The sequence below is a fragment of the Cavia porcellus genome, unplaced genomic scaffold (genome assembly GCF_034190915.1).
Source record: "Cavia porcellus strain 051 isolate PalLab524CR breed Dunkin Hartley unplaced genomic scaffold, mCavPor4.1 scaffold_7, whole genome shotgun sequence".
In the NCBI taxonomy this organism is placed as follows: Eukaryota; Metazoa; Chordata; class Mammalia; order Rodentia; family Caviidae; genus Cavia; species Cavia porcellus.
The window spans coordinates 20,714,764-20,730,963 of NW_026947490.1; positions in this window are offsets into that span (position 1 = coordinate 20,714,764).

Below are 16,200 nucleotides of genomic sequence, written 5' to 3' on the forward strand. Positions count from 1 at the left end.
TGTGGGAGTATTACAGGAGTTCAAAACGAGTTAATAGGAAATCAAAAAGAGTTACTATTATATATCCTAATTTTTAAAATTTTTCCCCTTAATTAAGACAAACATAAGAAATAACTAAATAAATTTTTTAAAGAATAAGGGGGAGATTGAGATAAAACAGGACATAACAATATAACAATAGAGGTCAAAGCATGACTGTTTCAGCAACCTAGTACTTCACCACCAAATAACTCAACTTAATAGTAGTTACCATAGTGTCTGTCTTTTTCCTTGAAATATTTGGATAAAACTTCATATACTATAGCTTCAAATATTTCCATATCAAGAAGCCCAGAATAAAGCCTTTCTAATTAATGAGTGAAAACTTTATAAGGCTTCAAAGCCACATAATGGGGAATCATGATTACCACATATTTTTATATATTTGAATCATTACTTACATTAGGGAAACTATTCGGTATTCACACATGCGAGATTGATTTATTTCACTTATGAGTATAGTCTCAAGCTGCGCCCATTTATTGATAAATATCTCAATGCAATCCTTATTTATAGCTGAATAATACTCCATTGTATAGAAATACCACAACTTTTTTATCCATTCCTCAGTTGATGGACACTTGGGTTGTTTCCAAGATCTGGCGATTACAAATTGTGCTGCTATAAACATAGGTGCACATATATCCCTGTGGTATGATGCTTTCAGTTCTTCTGGGAATATGCCTAGAAGTGGAATAGCTGGAATAAATGGGATTTCCAATCCCACCTTTTTGAGAAATCTCCAGATCGATCTCCACAAAGGCTGTACCAGTCTACACTCCCACCAACAGTGCAGGAGAGTTCCTTTTTTCCCGCAGCCTCTCCAGCATTTGTTGTTGGTTTTCTTGATCCTGGCCATTCTTTCAGGAGTGAGATGGTATCTCAGTGTGGTTTTTTTTTTATTTAAGAGGAAAAAGAGAAAAACACAAAACAAAACAAAGCAGTGTAAGGTTACACATAATACTGAACTACAAAAAAAAAAACCATAACAGTAAGAAATCACCTGTTAATAGATTACATGTTATCATCTTGGAAATAGTTGCTCAAATCACAGTATCAAAGAATACAAAGTAGACATTCAAACAGAGAGACTGCAAACAGCTGTGTTCAATGATCCAAAAACATTAATATAGTCAGCTATTTAACACCCCTAAACACACTTGCTGTTATATCTGTTAGAGCTCTTTTTTTTTCCTCCCTCTCTTTTTTACAACAAAATTTACACATTTTGGATTTTATTACTCCTTAGTTCTTATTACTTTTTTGGGGGGGGAGAGAATAAAGTCAAATATGGCAAAACAAAGCTGTCAGTCAAAACCAAGGATAGACATAGCACATGGTGTAGAACATAGTACAAGGTTATCAACAATGGTTATCAACGTTGTCTCTTGTTTCCTTAAAAAGAATTGTCTATCTCATTAGGTATTATAAAGTTGGACAAAACAGTAGAGAACAGGACCAATAAAACTTAGGCATTGTAAACATAACAGGACTTCCAAAGGAGACAATAGTCAAACCAGAATGGGCATCTTTGTGAATCTTATTGCCTTCAAATTAGTTGCCTATACCCTCAGACTTGCTACTATCACACAGAATGGAACAGAGTCTAATCAGTCAAAACAAGATCTTGGGAGTATTACAGGACTTCAAAACAAGTTAATAGGAGATCGAAAAGAGTTACTATTATATATCCTAATTTTTTAAATTTTTCCCTTAATTAAAATAAACATAAGAAATAGCTAAATAATTTTTTTAAAGAATAGCAGTTACCATAGTGTCTGTCTTTTTCCTTAAAATATTTGGATAAAACTTCATATACTATAGCTTCAAATATTTCCATATCAAAAAGCCCAGAATAAAGCCTTTCTAATTAATAAGTGAAAATTTTATAAGGCTTAAAGGCCACATAATGGGGAATCATGATTATCACATATTTTTATATATTTGAATCATTACTTACATTAGGGAAACTATTCGGTATTCATACATGCGAGATTGATTTATTTCACTTATGAGTATGGTCTCAAGCTGCGCCCATTTATTGATAAATATCTCAACGATCCTTCTTTATAGCTGAATAATACTCCATTGTATAGAAATACCACAACTTTTTTATCCATTCCTCAGTTGATGGACACTTGGGTTGTTTCCAAGATCTGGCGATTACAAATTGTGCTGCTATAAACATAGGTGCACATATATCCCTGTGGTATGATGCTTTCAGTTCTTCTGGGAATATGCCTAGAAGTGGAATAGCTGGAATTAAAGGGATTTCCAATCCCAACTTTTTGAGAAACCTCCAGACAGACCTCCACAAAGGCTGTACCAGTCTACACTCCCACCAACAGTGCAGGAGAGTCCCTTTTTTCCCACAGCCTCTCCAGCATTTGTTGTTGTTGGTTTTTGTCGTGAGTGTCTAGGGCACTCTGAACTCCGGGAAAGGTAAACACGCAAACACGCCTGATCGGGACACGGGGGGTACAGTGCTCGGAAAAGAAGACAGGAGAAACACGGCACCTTTACTGCCTGCACCGCGTTACACTGCACTGCACGCACAATCTTTATTTTAAGATTCATATATAGTAAACCGTATCAGTTCACAGAGCCCAGATAATTAAGTAGTGAAAAGGCATTCTTTGTGGCAAGCTACAACGTGACAGACTACAATGTTTATTCTAAACTATCTAAGTGAAGTAAATAACCACAACCAGTTTTCTTAACTTCTCTAGCCCAGGAAGAAATTCATTAGCTCAAGAATGTTGTTAATTTGTCTGCTGTTAGTGTCACAAAGGGTGGCCAGCCACTTCCTCAAGACTTCTGCAAAACAAAGCCAGCTCACAGTATGGATTCCAGAGGGTGAGGGATCTCACTGAGAACAGGCACTCCTATTCTACCTCGGTCTCGCATACCAGGGGGGCTATTGTAAATTGCAGGTTAGAGGGGGTTGGGCCTACAAAGTGACACCTCATCCCCCACAGGTTTTCTTGATCCTGGCCATTCTTTCAGGAGTGAGATGGTATCTCAGTGTGGTTTTAATTTGCATTTCTCTAATGACCAATGATGATGAGCATTTTTTCATGTATTTATTTTCCATTTGCATTTCTTCATCTGAGAATTGCGTATTCATCTCAGATGCCCATTTTTGGATTGGATCTTTGAATTTTGGAGGTCTGAGTTTTTTTAATTCTTTATATGTTTTAGACAAGAGTCCCTTGTCTGAGAGAGAGTTCACTAAAATCTTTTCCCAGTTTGTGGGTTTTCTTTTCACTATGCGGGAGATTTCTTTTGACATGCAAAAACTTTTTAATAAGAAGTGGTCCCAGTTATTGACTCTGGGAAGTATTTCCCGTGCAGTTTGAGTCCTGTTCATGAATTCTCTACCTACTCCTATGTCTCCAAGGTTTCTACCCAATTTGTTTTCCAATAGATTTAGTGTTTCTGTTTTAATATTCAGATCTTTGACCCATTTAGATTTTAATTTAGTGCATGGTGATAGACATGGGTCTAGCTTTAGTTTTTGGCAAATGGAGAGCCAGTGTTCCCAGCACCATTTATTAAAGAGACTGTTGTTCTTCCAGTGAACCTGCTTGGCTCCTTTATCAAAGATAAGGTGGTTGAGTGTGTTTGTAGTTGTGGTTGTATCTTCTAATCTATTCCATTGATCTTCAGCTCTGTTTTGATTCCAATACCATGTTGATTTTACTACTGTTGCTTTGTAATATAATTTCAAGTCAGGGATTGTGATGCCTCCTGCTTTGTCTTTGCTGCTTAGAATTGCCTTTGCGATTCTAGGTCTCTTCTGGTTCCAGATGAAATTTAGGAGTGATTTCTCTAGATCTATAAGGTATGTTGATGGTATTTCTATTGGGATTGCATTGAATCTGTATAAGAGTTTTGGGAGAATGGCCATCTTCACAATGTTTGTTCTTCCTATCCATGAGCAAGGGATGTCTTTCCATTTTCTGAGATCATCTTCAATTTCCTTTTTCAGTGTATTATAGTTTTCACTGTATAAGTCTTTCACTTCTTTCGTAAGAGTAATTCCTAAATATTTCATTTTTTTGCTTGCTAATGTGAATAGTCCAGTTTCCCTTATTTCCCTCTCTGTGGTTTTGTTGTTTGTGTATGGGAATGCTATTGATTTCTGAGTATTGATTTTGTATCCAGCCACATTACTGAATTTATTTATTGTATCTAAGAGTCTTTCAATGGAGCTTAAGGGGTCTTCTATGTAGAGTATCATGTCATCTGCAAACAATGACAACTTAACTTCTTCTTTTCCTATCTTTAACCCTTTTATTTCTCTTTCTTGCCTAATTGCTCTGGCTAGTACTTCCAGTACTATATTAAATAGGAGTGGTGATAAAGGACATCCTTGTCTTGTGCCTGATTTTAAAGTAAAGGCTTTCAATTTTTGGCCATTTAGAATGATGCTGGCTGTTGGTTTGTCATAAATGGCCTTTATTATATTGAGGTAAAGACCATCTATTCCAATTTTCTGTAGAGTTTTATCATGAATAAATGTTGGACCTTATCGAAGGCTTTTTCTGCATCTATAGAAATGATCATGTGATTCTTATTTTTGGCTTTATTGATATGGTGGATTACATTTATTGATTTGCGTATGTTGAACCATCCTTGCATTCCTGGGATGAATCCCAATTGGTCATGGTGTATAATCTTCTTGATGATTTGCTGGATCCTATTTGCCAATATTTTATTGAGGATTTTTGCATCTGTGTTCATTAGGGAGATCGGTCTATAGTTCTCTTTTTTAGTTGGGTCTTTCTCAGGTTTTGGTACTAGAGTGATATTTGCTTCCAGGAATGACTTAGGAAGGATTGCTTCCCTTTCAATTTCATTGAATAGTTTGAGGAGTGTCGGCATTAGGTCTTCTTTGTATTTCTTGTAGAATTCTGCAGTGAATCCATCTTGGCCTGGGCTCTTCTTGGTGGGTAAGGACTTAATTACATTTTCAATTTCAGTAACCGAGATTGGGTTATTCAACAGTTTTACACCCTCTTGATCTAGCTTTGGCACTTCATATGCTTCTAAGAATCTGTCTATTTCTTCTGTGTTATCAAACTTTTGAGAGTAGAGGTTTTCGAAATAGGTGTTGATGACCTTCTGTATTTCTATTGGGTCTGTAGTGACTTCTCCTTTTTCATTTCTTATTGCATGAATTTGAGCTTTTTCTTCCCCTTTTAAAATAAGGTTGGCTAGGGGCTTATCGATTTTATTTATTCTTTCAAAGAACCAACTCTTTGATTTGTTGATCCTTTGGATTGTTTTCTTAGTCTCTATTGCATTGATTTCTGCTCTGATTTTTATAATTTCCTCTCCTCTTTTGGCTTTGGGCTTGACTTGCTCTTCTTTTTCTAGCTGTTTGAGGTGTAGCATCAAGTTATTTATTTGTATTCGTCCTGTTTTCCTGATGTGGGAACTCAGTGCAATAAATTTTCCTCTCAGGACGGCTTTCATTGCATCCCACAGATTCCGGTAAGTTGTATCTGCATTTTCATTTTCTTTTAGGTATTGTTTGATTTCTTCTTTAATTTCTTCTGTGACCCACTGATTACTCAAGAGTGTGTTATTCAGTTTCCATGTGTTTGTGGGATTTTTGCAGTATCTTTTATTGTTAATTTCTAATTTCAGAGCGCTGTGATCCGATAACATGCAAGGGATGATTTCAGCTCTTTTGCACTGGTTTAAATATGTTCTATGAGCTAATATATGGTCTATTTTAGAAAATGATCCATGTACTGCTGCAAAGAACGTGTATTCTGATGTTGTTGGGTGGAACATTCTGTATATGTCTATCAAACCCATTTGTTCACAGGTATGATTCAGTTCTGTTATTTCTTTACTCATTTTCTGTCTGGTCGATCTGTCCCTTGGTGTCAATGGTGTATTAAGGTCTCCTGTTACAATTGTGTTACTGATAATTTGAGTTTTCATTTCTGTTAATAATTGTTTTATATAACTGGGTGCTCTGGAGTTTGGTGCATATATATTTAAGATAGTTATCTCTTCCTCTTGGAGTTTTCCCCTTACGAGTATGTAGTGACCTTCTTTATCCTTTATGGTCATTGTTTGTTTAAAGTTCACGTTGTCTGCAAACAGAATGGCTACTCCTGCCTTTTTTTGGATTCCTGCTGCATGAAGAATTGTTTTCCATCCTTTGACTTTCAGTCTGTGAGTATCCTTCTGGGTTAGATGGGTTTCCTGTAAACAGCATATGGTTGGATTTTGTTTCTTGATCCATTCTGCTAGTCTGTTTCTTTTGGTTGGTGCATTGAGACCATTTACATTAATGGTTATTACTGTTAAATGTTGGTTAATTGTAGGAATGTTATCTCTCTGCTGTTGCATCTTTATCTTTCTGTTCTGTTTAATTATTTGCTTTGCTTAGTGGTTTTTTCCTTTGTGTATCTAAACTGTCTTTCAATATTTTTTGCAGGGTTGGTTTGGTGTTCATGAAGTTCTTCAGCTGTTCTTTGTCATGGAAGTATCGTATTTCACCATCTATTTTGAATGATAGTTTTGCAGGATATATCAGTCTAGGTTGGAAATCATTTTGCTTTAGGATCTGGAATACTTCACTCCATGCTCTTCTTGACTTTATCGTTTGTGCTGAGAAGTCTGCTGTGATTCTGATAGGTTTTCCTTTATGAGTGATCTGTCTTTTCTCTCTGACAGCTTTTAATAATCTATTCTTGTGTTGGATTTCTGGGATGGTGATTATTATATGTCTGGGTGTAGTTTTATTTTGGTTATGACTATTTGGAGTTCTATATGCTTCACTGATCCTGATGTCAGTTTCTGATCTCATGCTTGGGAAGTTTTCAGCTATTGCTTCTCTAAATATCCTCTTGATATCCTTTATGTTGTCTCCTTCTTTTTCATTAATCCCTATCATTCTTATGTTATTCTTCTTTGCATGGTCTTGCAGTTGTTGAATTGTTGTTTCCTGATTCCTTGTTATTTTTAAAAGATCTTTCCTTTCCTGTTCACTAGCTGCAATCCTGTCTTCAAGGTCTGAAATCTATCTTCACTTTCATTAAGGCGGTTTTTATAACTTTCAGTGGAGTTTTTTATTTCCTGTATATCTCTGTGCATCTGCATTATGTATTCTGTTTGTTTCTTATATTGCTCATCCAGGGATTTTATCTTTTTAGTTCCTCCAATTTTTTATCTGTGTTTTCTTTAGATATATTCAGAATCTCTTTCATTTCTTTTATCATTTCTTGTTTTATCTGGGATATTATTTCGAGTTTGAATTTCTTTAAAGCTTCCTGGAGTTGCTTGTCAACTTCAGTAGCTATTGTGTCTGATATATGAGGAGGATGGGATATATTTTCTTCTAAACACATTCCTCCTAGGGTTTCCTGAGATGGGCTGGAGGTTTGAGGTTGTAATTTGGTCTTTCGTTTTGTCATTTTCCTATATTTCTGTGTTTCAAGTGTTATTTGAAAGCCTCCTCAGGATGTGTTGAAAATCCCCTTCTATGTTTGCAGCTAGTGAGACTCTGGCACCACTCTACCCCAGGTCATTGGGCCTGCAGAACCAATGGCCCTCCTCTGCTTGTTCAGAACTCCGCGATTCCACACAAGCTGGGCCTCAGGGACACTGTGCGCCAACCTGCCCCTTGCTAGATCCACAGCTCTTGAATCGCAGCCGGGTTAGGGTACTCACCACAGGCCGCAGTGCCTCAGGAGCCTGTGATCCCTCCCTGCCTGCAGAGATATCCACAGTCCTCCAGACAAAGGAAGGGCCTCCTGCGGGCACTCTGGATCCACCCAGCTCCTCCTCTGCACGCAGGTGGCTAGACGCGGCTGGGCTGGGGGGGACGGGGAGGGATAGTGTAGGCCCTCCCACTCGGTGAGCTCCGCAGACCTCCAGGTGTAGCTGGGATGGGGAGGCGGCTGTAGTGGCCTCTAACCCACTGCTCCACTTCACTGCACCCGGAAGCCTGGGGGGTCCGGAACAGTCTGAGATTTGGGCAGACTTTGCTGGCCACTCACCAAAGTCCGAGGTGCCTCAGGAACCTGGGATCCCTCCCTGCTTGCAGAAATTCTCACTCCTCCAGACCAAGGAAGGGGCTTCTGCAGGCACTCCGGATCCGCGCAGCTCCTCCTCTGCACACCGATGGCTAGGCGCGGCTGGGCACAGGCCGAGGTGCCTCAGGAACCTGGGATCCCTCCCTGCTTGCAGAAATATTCACTCCTCCAGACAAAGGAAGGGGCTTCTGCAGGCACTCCGGGTCCGCCCAGCTCCTCTGCATGCCGATGGCTAGGCGCGGCTGGGCACAGGCCGAGGTGCCTCAGGAACCTGGGATCCCTCCCTGCTTGCAGAAATATTCACTCCTCCAGACAAAGGAAGGGGCTTCTGCAGGCACTCTGGATCCGCCCAGCTCCTCCTCTGCACACCGATGGCTAGGCGCGGCTGGGTACAGGTTGAGGTGCCTCAGGAACCTGGGATCCCTCCCTGCTTGCAGAAATACTCACTCCTCCAGACAAAGGAAGGGGCTTCTGCAGGCACTCCGGATCCGCGCAGCTCCTCCTCTGCACACCGATGGCTAGGCGTGGCTGGGCACAGGCCGAGGTGCCTCAGGAACCTGGGATCCCTCCTCCTCCAGACAAAGGAAGGGGCTTCTGCAGGCACTCCGGATCCGTGTAACTCCTCCTCTGCACACCGATGGCTAGGCGCGGCTGGGCACAGGCCGAGGTGCCTCAGGAACCTGGGATCCCTCCTCCTCCAGACCTGAGTGTGGTTTTAATTTGCATTTCTCTAATGACCAATGATGATGAGCATTTTTTTCATGTATTTATTTGCCATTTGCATTTTTTCATCTGAGAATTGTGTATTCATCTCAGATGCCCATTTTTGGATTGGATCTTTGAATTTTGGAGGTCTGAGTTTTTTAATTCTTTATATGTTTTAGACAAGAGTCCCTTGTCTGAGAGAGAGTTCACTAAAATCTTTTCCCAGTTTGTGGGTTTTCTTTTCACTATGCTGGAGATTTCTTTTGACATGCAGAAACTTTTTAATAAGAAGTGGTCCCAGTTATTGATTCTGGGAAGTATTTCCTGTGCAGTTTGAGTCCTGTTCATGAATTCTCTACCTACTCCTATGTCTCCAAGGTTTCTACCCAATTTCTCTTCCAAGAGATTTAGTGTTTCTGTTTTAATATTCAGATCTTTGACCCATTTAGATTTAGTACATGGTGATAGACATGGGTCTAGCTTTAGTTTTCGGCAAATGGAGAGCCAGTTTTTCCAGCACCATTTATAAAAGAGACTGTCGTTCTTCCAGTGAACCTGCTTGGCTCCTTTATCAAAGATAAGGTAGTTGAGTGTGTTTGTAGTTGTGGTTGTATCTTCTAATCTATCCCATTGATCTTCGGTTCTGTTTTGCCTCCAATACCATGTTGATTTTACTACTGTTGCTTTGTAGTATAACTTCAAGTCAGGGATTGTGATGCCTCCTGCTTTGTCTTTGCTGCTTAGAATTGCCTTTGCGATTCTAGGTCTCTTCTGGTTCCAGATGAAATTTAGGAATGATTTCTCTAGATCTATAAGGTATGTTGATGGTATTTCTATTGGGATTGCATTGAATCTGTATAAGAGTTTTGGGAGAATGGCCATCTTCACAATGTTTGTTCTTCCTATCCATGAGCAAGGGATGTCTTTCCATTTTCTGAGATCATCTTCAATTTCCTTTTCCAGTGTATTATAATTTTCACTGTATAAGTCACTTCTTTTGTAAGAGTAATTCCTAAATATTTCATTTTTTGGTTGCTAATGTGAATAGTCCAGTTTCTCTTATTTCCCTCTCTGTGATTTTGTTGTTTGTGTATAGGAATGCTATTGAATTCTGAGTATTGATTTTGTATCCAGCCACATTATTGAATTTATTTATTGTATCTAAGAGTCTTTCAATGGAGTTTAGGGGGTCTTCTATGTAGAGTATCATGTCATCTGCAAACAATGATAATTTAACTTCTTCTTTTCCTATCTTTACCCCTTTTATTTCTCTTTCTTGCCTAATTGGTCTGGCTAGTACTTCTAGTACTATATTAAATAGGAGTGGTGATAAAGGACATCCTTGTCTTGTGCCTGATTTTAAAGTAAAGGCTTTCAATTTCTGGCCATTTAGTATGATGCTGGCTGTTGGTTTGTCATAAATGGCCTTTATTATATTGAGGTAAAGACCATTTCTTCCAATTTTCTGTAAAGTTCTTATCATGAATAAATGTTGGACCTTATCGAAGGCTTTATCTGCATCTATAGAAATGATCATGTGATTCTTATTTTTGGCTTTATTGATATGGTGGATTACACTTATTGATTTGCGTATGTTGCATCATCCTTGCATTCCTGGGATGAATCCCACTTGGTCATGGTGTATAATCTTCTTGATGATTTGCTGGATCCTATTTGTCAAAATTTTATTGAGGATTTTTGCATCTGTGTTCATTAGGGAGATCGGTCTATAGTTCTCTTTTTTAGTTGGGTCTTTCTCAGGTTTTGGTACTAGAGTGATATTTGCTTCCAGGAATGACTTAGGAAGGATTGCTTCCCTTTCAATTTCATTGAATAGTTTGAGGAGTGTCGGCATTAGGTCTTCTTTGTATTTCTTGTAGAATTCTGCAGTGAATCCATCTTGGCCTGGGCTCTTCTTGGTGGGTAAGGACTTAATTATGTTTTCAATTTCATTAGCAAAGTTTGGGTTATTCAACAGTTTTACATCCTCTTGATCTAGCTTTGGCACTTCATATGCTTCTAAGAATCTGTCTATTTCTTCTGTGTTATCAAACTTTTGAGAGTAGAGGTTTTTGAAATAGGGTTGATGATCTTCTGTATTTCTATTGGGTCTGTAGTGATTTCTCCTTTTTCATTTCTTATTGCATGAATTTGAGCTTTTTCTTCCCTTTTTTAAATAAGGTTGGCTAGGGACTTATCGATTTTATTTATTCTTTCAAAGAACCAACTCTTTGATTTGTTGATCCTTTGGATTGTTTTCTTAGTCTCTATTGCATTGATTTCTGCTCTGATTTTTATAATTTCCTCTCCTCTTTTGGCTTTGGGCTTGACTTGCTCTTCTTTTTCTAGCTGTTTGAGGTGTAGCATCAAGTTATTTATTTGTATTCGTTCTGTTTTCCTGATGTGGGAACTCAGTGCAATAAATTTTCCTCTCAGGATGGCTTTCATTGCATCCCACAGATTCCGGTAAGTTGTATCTGCATTTTCATTTTCTTTTAGGTATTGTTTAATTTCTTCTTTAATTTCTTCTGTGACCCACTGATTACTCAAGAGTGTGTTATTCAGTTTCCATGTGATTGCGGGATTTTTACAGTACCTTTTATCATTAATTTCTAATCTCAGAGCGCTATGATCCGATAACATGCAAGGGATGATTTCAACTCTTTTGCATTTGTTTAAATATGTTCTGTGAGCTAATATATGGTCTATTTTAGAGAATGATCCATGTACTGCTGAGAAGAATGTGTATTCTGATGTTGTTGGGTGGAACATTCTGTATATGTCTATCGAACCCATTTGTTCACAGGTGTGATTCAGTTCTGTTATTTCTTTGCCTATTTTCTGTCTGGTTGATCTGTCCCTTGGTGTCAGTGGTGTATTAAGGTCTCCTGTTACAATTGTGTTACTGATAATTTGAGTTTTAATTTCTGTTAATAATTGTTTTATATAACTGGGTGCTTTGGAATTTGGTGCATATATATTTAAGATAGTTATCTCTTCCTCTTGGAGTTTTCCCCTTACGAGTATGTAGTGACCTTCTTTGTCCTTTATGGTCATTGTTGGTTTAAAGTTCACGTTGTCTGCAAACAGAATGGCTACTCCTGCCTTTTTTTGGATTCCTGCTGCATGAAGAATTGTTTTCCATCCTTTGACTTTCAGTCTGTGAGTATCCTTCTGGGTTAGATGGGTTTCCTGTAAACAGCATATGGTTGGATTTTGTTTCTTGATCCATTCTGCTAGTCTGTTTCTTTTGATTGGTGCATTGAGACCATTTACATTAATGGTTATTACTGTTAAATGTTGGTTAATTGTAGGAATGTTATCTCTCTGCTGTTGCATCTTTATCTTTCTGTTCTGTTTAATTATTTGCTTTGCTTAGTGGTTTTTTCCTTTGTGTATCTAAACTGTCTTTCAATATTTTTTGCAGGGTTGGTTTGGTGTTCATGAAGTTCTTCAGCTGTTCTTTGTCATGGAAGTATCGTATTTCACCATCTATTTTGAATGATAGTTTTGCAGGATATATCAGTCTAGGTTGGAAATCATTTTGCTTTAGGATCTGGAATACTTCACTCCATGCTCTTCTTGACTTTATCGTTTGTGCTGAGAAGTCTGCTGTGATTCTGATAGGTTTTCCTTTATGAGTGATCTGTCTTTTCTCTCTGACAGCTTTTAATAATCTATTCTTGTGTTGGATTTCTGGGATGGTGATTATTATATGTCTGGGTGTAGTTTTATTTTGGTTATGACTATTTGGAGTTCTGTATGCTTCATTGATCCTGATGTCATTTTCTGATCTCATGCTTGGGAAATTTTCAGCTATTACTCTCTAAATATCCTCCTGACATCCTTCATGTTGTCTCCCTCTCTTTCATTAATCCCTATCATTCTTATGTTATTCTTCTTTGCATCGTCTTGCAGTTGTTGAATTGTTGTTTCCTGATTCCTTGTTATTTTCAAAAGATCTTTCCTTTCCTGTTCACTAGCTGCAATCCTGTCTTCAAGGTCTGAAATTCTATCTTCACTTTCATTAAGGCGGTGTTTACAACTTTCAGTGGAATTTTTTATTTCCTGTATATCTCTGTGCATCTGCATTATGTATTTTGTTTGTTTCTTATATTGCTTGTCTAGGGATTCTATCTTTTTGTTTAGTTCCTCCAATTTTTTATCTGTGTTTTCTTTAGATGTATTTAGAATCTCTTTCATTACTTGTATCATTTCTTGTTTTATCTGGGAGATTATTTCGAGTTTGAATTTCTTTAAAGCTTCCTGGAGTTGCTTGTCAATTTCAGTAGCTATTGTGTCCGATATATGAGGTGGAATGGATATATTTTCTTCTATATACATTGCTCCTAGGGTTTCTTGAGATGGGCTGGATGTTTGAGGTTGTAATTTGGTCTTTAGTTTTGTCATTTTCCTATATTTCTGTGTTTCAAGTGTTATTTGACAGCTTCCTCAGGATCTCTTGAAAATCCCCTTCTATGTTTGCAGCTACTGATACTCTGGCACCACAGTACCCCAAGCCATTGGGCCTGCAGAACCAGTGGCCCTCCTCTGCCTGCTCAGAACTCCGAAGTTCCAGACAGGCTGGGCCTCAGGGACACTGTGTGCCCACCTGCCCCTTGGAAGCTCCACAGCTCTTCAATCACAGGCGGGTTAGGCACTCACCACAGGCCTCGGTGCCTCAGGAACCCGTGGTCCCTCCCTGCTTGCAGAGATATCCCCAGTCCTCCAGACACACAGAGAGGCCGATGCAGGCACCCCAGATCCGCCCAGCTCCTCCTCTGTACACCAATGGCCAGGCGTGGCAGCAAAACAGTCTGGGCTCGGGTGATAGTGTGGGCCCGCCCATCCCTCGGGAGCTCAGCAGTTCTCCAAGTGCAACCAGGATGGGGAGGCAGATGTAGAGGCCTCAAACCCACCTCTCCCCTTCACTGCACTTGGAAGCCTGGAGGGACTCCAACAGTCTGGGCCGAGATATCCACAGTCCTCCAGACACACAGAGAGGCCGATGAAGGCACCCCAGATCTGCCCAGCTCCTCCTCTGCACACCGATAGCCAGGCCTTAAATCTTAATTCTTACCAGCTCACAAAGAGAGTCTGCTTGGACCCATGAGATCAAATGTAAAATTAACAAATTTTTACTCTACAATTAAACCACTCAATCTTTCAGGGCTCCACGTTCAGGAGACCAGCCCACAGCCTCCCTAACTAGACTTAAAGTTCTATCTTCTTGATAAATTGATGATCACTTCTATGTGGTAAAAAAGACATAGCTTTATTCCCTCAATCCTCAGAAGACCATGCACCTAACATGACCAGGATGCATTGCCACATCAATACATTTTTTGGCAAATGAGGGACAGAATAAGCAGTGAATAAACGAGCTAGACACTTTCAGAAATGGGGACTTGCACACAGCACCCTGAAATGCTCTAGCCACAGTAATTGCCTGTTCTTGGAGACTGAGGTACCTTTTTACTCCTTCTGATCACCTGCTCCTAAGGCGACTCCAGGAGTCACCTCATACAATGATGCTGGAGCTGCTGGGCTGTGGGAGCCTTGCAGGAGTGCTCTAATTGGTTCTGAGACAGCCCACGGTCTCTTGGTCTCTGGCGTCTGTGAAGTCACTGAAACTGCACTGCTCCCTGCCATGGGCATTTCCAGCTCTCTCAACTCTTTCCCTATCATCTATTAAGAAATTCTGGTTCCTTGGTGCACAGTGGGGTGATCATAGCCAAAGATAAGGTTCTGCACATGTTGTGCTCCTGTCTCAGGGAGTCCCAGATGCTGAGAGTCCTTTGCCAAGGGTTCAGAACTGGGGGAACCACTTTGGACCAGGGTCTCAGACAGCTCACCCTGTGCGGGGCCAAACCACATCTCTGAGAGGCCGGAGGCAAGAGCTTGAAGTACAACTCGATGCTGTTCAAGCACCACAGAATCCACTTGGGCGAGAAACTCAATGAAAGTGACCACCACGGCCACGATTAAGCCAAAGCACACCCCAGACAGCAAGAAGCCCTTACAAGCCTGGTGATTATGGCGACTCCTTCACTCAGACTTTTATCTTCATGGAGTACCTGTAATCCATACCAGGCAGAAGCTCCAGGAGTTCCAGGACTGTGGCCAGGCTTCCTGTGGCCGGTCGTGCCAGTACCCCTGTGGACCCACAATGGCCCAGAAGCCCTGCACCTGTGCAGCCAGGGGCAAGGCCTCTGCACTACCACGAGCAGCCATGGCTCCAAAGGGAACTCTGGATGGGAAAACAAGGACAGCAGCAGCAGCAGCAACAAAAGCTGAGGAATTTGAAATGAGAAGTGTCTTTCCAGGGGTGGTGTCCATTGTCTGTAATCCCCCGTTCTCGAGGCTGAGCCAGGAGAATTGTAAATTCAAGCTTCCACTGCAGCTAAGCAGGATCCTGTCTCAAAATAGAAAATCATAAGGAGCCGGGGATGTAGTTTAGTGCAAACACCAGGAGTTCAATCTCTAGTACCAAAAGAACACCACCAAATAAAACAAAGACAAAAAACAGTTTGAGGAAATGCATATGTACTCAAACTAATTTAAACATTAAACAAAGTGGGTATTAATGCATCACATGGTGATCTATTAATGTGCACAGCTTTTACATATCAAATAAATCTAAGGTTTAAAAAAGAAAGAAAAAGAGAAAGAAAAGAATAAAGAAACCAAATTTGCTGAGACCTTATCTTGGACTTGCAGAAATGTGAAATACATATCCATCCATTTTGGGGCTGAGGAAGCTCAGTGGTAGAGTCCTTGCCTAGCATGTGTAAGAAAGATGCTGGGTTTGATCCTCAGCACTGGAAAATTAAGTCATGCAGTCTGTAGTCCTTTATGATGTCGGCAGAGGACACTGGTAAATAGTCTTTCTGTCACATTCCAATGAATTGGCATGTTTGGCTTCTTTGAGATCAGAAACAGCTCCATGTGGTGCTGTGGGACGTGGGATTCTAAAAGGGCGCCTAAGCCCTGGAACCGAGTATGTGGTATCAGCTCATGTCTACCATTACGTTACCTTGTGCAGCAATTGGGATCGTAGAAGATGTAATACAGGCTATAAATCAAATTAATCAAGATCGGGATTAATATATTATGTAATATAATAGGTGTGGGATTGCGAGATTATAGGCATGTATTTTTATATGTGTAAGAAAACTGTCATACTTGTTAAAAGCAAGGTTTTACATTTTCTTAAGGTAGGAAGAGAAATATGCTTCAGGGTAACAGCAGGCCACTGAAGCCAGAGAGCGCACAGTGGCCTGCCAAACTGTTCTGTAGCGTGGTTGTCCCACTTTTATTTCCAGCAGCAATTTATAAGAGCACTAGTTAATCCCCACCTCGAAATACTTGCTACTGTCAGCCCTTGAAATTTAGC